This window comes from Nannospalax galili, unplaced genomic scaffold (assembly GCF_000622305.1).
Source record: "Nannospalax galili isolate Female #2095 unplaced genomic scaffold, S.galili_v1.0 scaffold2507, whole genome shotgun sequence".
Classification (NCBI taxonomy): Eukaryota; Metazoa; Chordata; class Mammalia; order Rodentia; family Spalacidae; genus Nannospalax; species Nannospalax galili.
This window is the reverse complement of record NW_008356681.1, coordinates 12345-15702: the sequence shown is the minus strand read 5'-3', so window position 1 is coordinate 15702 and position 3358 is coordinate 12345.

The window sequence follows — 3358 nt, the reverse complement described above, 5'->3', positions numbered from 1 at the left end:
AGGTGTGCTTTAGAAAGTTTGCCTGGGCCCTGGTACTGCTTGCAGGATTATTTTAGCTTAGTGACTCCAATCTGCAACACTGCCTGTCCATAATGAACTGAAAGCTCTGAAATCAGGAGCTAAATTCTTCTTGTCCTCTTATGTGCTGTTTCATCACTGGAAGAGAAATATCTGAGTAACACAGAAAACTGGTGAAAAAAGTGTGACCAGAGCTGTGAGTATTCTTTATGTAATTCAGAAGTCTTTGGAGTTGGTTGCAGGGAGTTATTTGAAAAGATTTGAAAATGCATTCTAATGACATTCTACATAGAAATTCAAAAATACGTGAAAATTTATATAGGATTTTTAAAAGATCCACTATCACCAAAGAAATATTGAACAACAATATCAATGATGGAAGTAATAGTGCCTAATTTCAAATTACACTATGGAAACCAGAGTAACAAAACATCATAGAACTGACATAAAAACAGACATACAGACAAGTGAACTAGAATCAGGGCCTAGAAATAACCTCACACAGTGACAAGCCCTTAGCTACAAAAGAAATGCAAATCGAAATTACTTTGAGATTCCATCTCACCAGTCAGAATGGTTCATCAAAAAGACGAACAGCAATCTATGCTGAGGAGGAGCCATGGGGAAAGAATCCTTATGCAATATTGTTTGGGGTATAAATAAGGGCAGAAACAATGGAAATCAGTATGGAGTTTCCTCAAAACACTTTTAAAAAATAGACTTCAGTGTAAAATGGCAGCATAGGAACCATGTCAGATTGAGTATCTGGTAACAGTTTGGGAATTTAAAGGAACAGGACAATTTTATCACTCTGTCTACTACTTTTCCAGTCTTTGATTCTATTCAACCACCAACAAATTATATACCATCAGTCTCATCAACTTTACAATGACTGGACTTGTCACAGCTTCACTGCAATGAAACTGAAAAACTGGGCAAAAAGACTCCCACCAGGAAATCTATAAAAGCATACTGATTTCATCAAGGCGGTTCCCAGTGACTGCTGCCAAGTCCACCATCAGCAATCCAAACAGGAAAGGCCAAACTGCAGAAGCTAAACACCAACTCTAAATATTGCTTGAACACCATGCATCCACCAGCTTCTCCCACCCAGTGGGAAAGCAGAAAATGGAGTTTGCCTCAGCTATCCCACAGAAGTCTGTCAAGAAAACTCCTGCACAAGGGGGGCTGGGAGCCCACGTGAGAAGACTGCTTAAAAGAAATGTGGCGCACAAGGCTACATATCAACCAGGGACAGGAAAGTCACATTCAAGACACTGATCTCATTTTCTGATATTTCTACCCAGGTCTCTTTCCCCACTACAGCTGTTTCTTACCTATATAATGTAGGAGGGCACTGTAACAGACCAACACTCTACCCTACTCTTTGCTTCATTTATTCTTGATCTCTCCTCTCTCTCTCTCTCTCTCTCTCTCTCTCTCTCTCTCTCTCTCTCTCTCTTTCTCCTTGAATGCTTTTTCGCCTTCCTTTATCTTTTTTGTTGCATTCCTCTCACACCTTTCTGTCATACCTCCCAAAGTCCAGAGGCTGACTTAGTTTGCTAGATTTAGGTATATATCTCTACCTCTTCTTTTGAGTCTATCCTTAACTAAATCTCCCACATATCCACCCTATTTTGACCTTTGCCTAATGTATTCCCACTCCTTTAGATGTTCCTCTCTTCTGCTTCCCACCTACCAACATCATCACTATTCTTACAATGATGTGTAATACTTCTTTTACCTTTACATTCCTACTAATACATTAATGCTTACCATACCAGTGGGGTCCTTTTACTCCTTGAACTAATCAGCACTTGATAAATGTCTGCTTTGTAGTTATATGCAACTCTGTTATCAGAGTGGATTAACTTCTGGCTAATGACTGCTTGTGTGGACACTACTCAGCTGACAGGGGAAGATGACAGAAAGCCTAGTGCATGAAACACCTAATACATTTGCAGTGTAACAAAGGAAAGTATCACAACTGTACTATAACCTAGTCTCTTCTGAACATTTGAAGTATGCCCACTGAAAGAAAGGAGGCAACTCAATTTAAGAGAACAAAAACAACAACAGATCTTAACCAAATAATCTGACTCCAGATTGACAGGTCCTAGCCCCAAAGCACAAGTAAAATAAAACCTAAGACAACTTGACTTTTTCAAAAATTACCAACCCCATACTAATAACCCCTGACCAAAATGATTTAGATGAAATTCTAGATTAAGAATTGAAAAGACTGAATATTTTAAAAATCTCAAAGAGAAGTCTAATATTCTCTAAGAGAACACAGACAGCCTGATGAAATGAGAAAGTTCATGCATAATATGTAAATAGAATTTAATAAAGAGAAAAAACAGTGAAAAATATATACTCATGTATAAAGGATTTGTGCTACAATTCACAAATGAGGGCAAACATATGTTGCTTGCTTTTCTGCATTTGTTTTTACTTCACTTATACTCTGTAGTGCCATCCATTTATCTGCAAATTTCATTTTCATCTTTTCTTGATGCTGAGTAGAATTGCATTGTGTACATGTACCGTATTTTCAATATCCACTTGTCAGGTGAAGGACATTTAGGTTGCTTCCATTTCTTAGCTATTGTGAAGAAAGCAGCAACAAACATGGATGTACAGGTATCTCTACAGTAGGTTGAGTCCTTTGGCTATAAGCCAAGGAGTTGTATAACTGGATAATATGATTGGTTCATTTTAGTTTTTTTAGAGTGTTCCACACTGCTTTCCATAGTGGTTGCATTCTCACCAGCAGTGAACGAGAGTTCCTCTTTCTCCACATGCTCACCAGCATTTAGTCTTTTGGAATGTTGATATTAGCCACTCTGACTGGGGTAAGATGGAATCTTAAAGTGGTATTTACCTGAATTTCTCTAATTACTAAGGATATTGAGCTCCTTTTAAGATACTTCTTAGATATTTTTATACTTTTGCTTGAGAACTTGCTGTTCAGATCCATCGCCCATCTTTTTATTGGGTCATTTATTTACTTGCTTCTTTGTTTTGTGAATTCTTTGCATATTCTGAATATCAATCCTCTGTTGGATGTGTAGCTGGCAAGATTTTCTCCAACTCAGTGGGTTTCCTCTTCCCTTCCTTGCTTGTTTCTTTTGCTATACAGAAGCTTTGTAGTTTAATGAGATTCCTACTTATTGATAGTTGACCTCAACGCCTAAGAAGCTGGTGCCTAATTTAGAAAGTCTTTCCTACACCTATATCTTGGAGGGTACTGCCTATGTTTTCTTCTAGCACTTTGAATGTTTCAGGTTTTATATTGAGGTCTTTGATCAATTTGGAGTTGACTTTCGTGCAAGGAAGG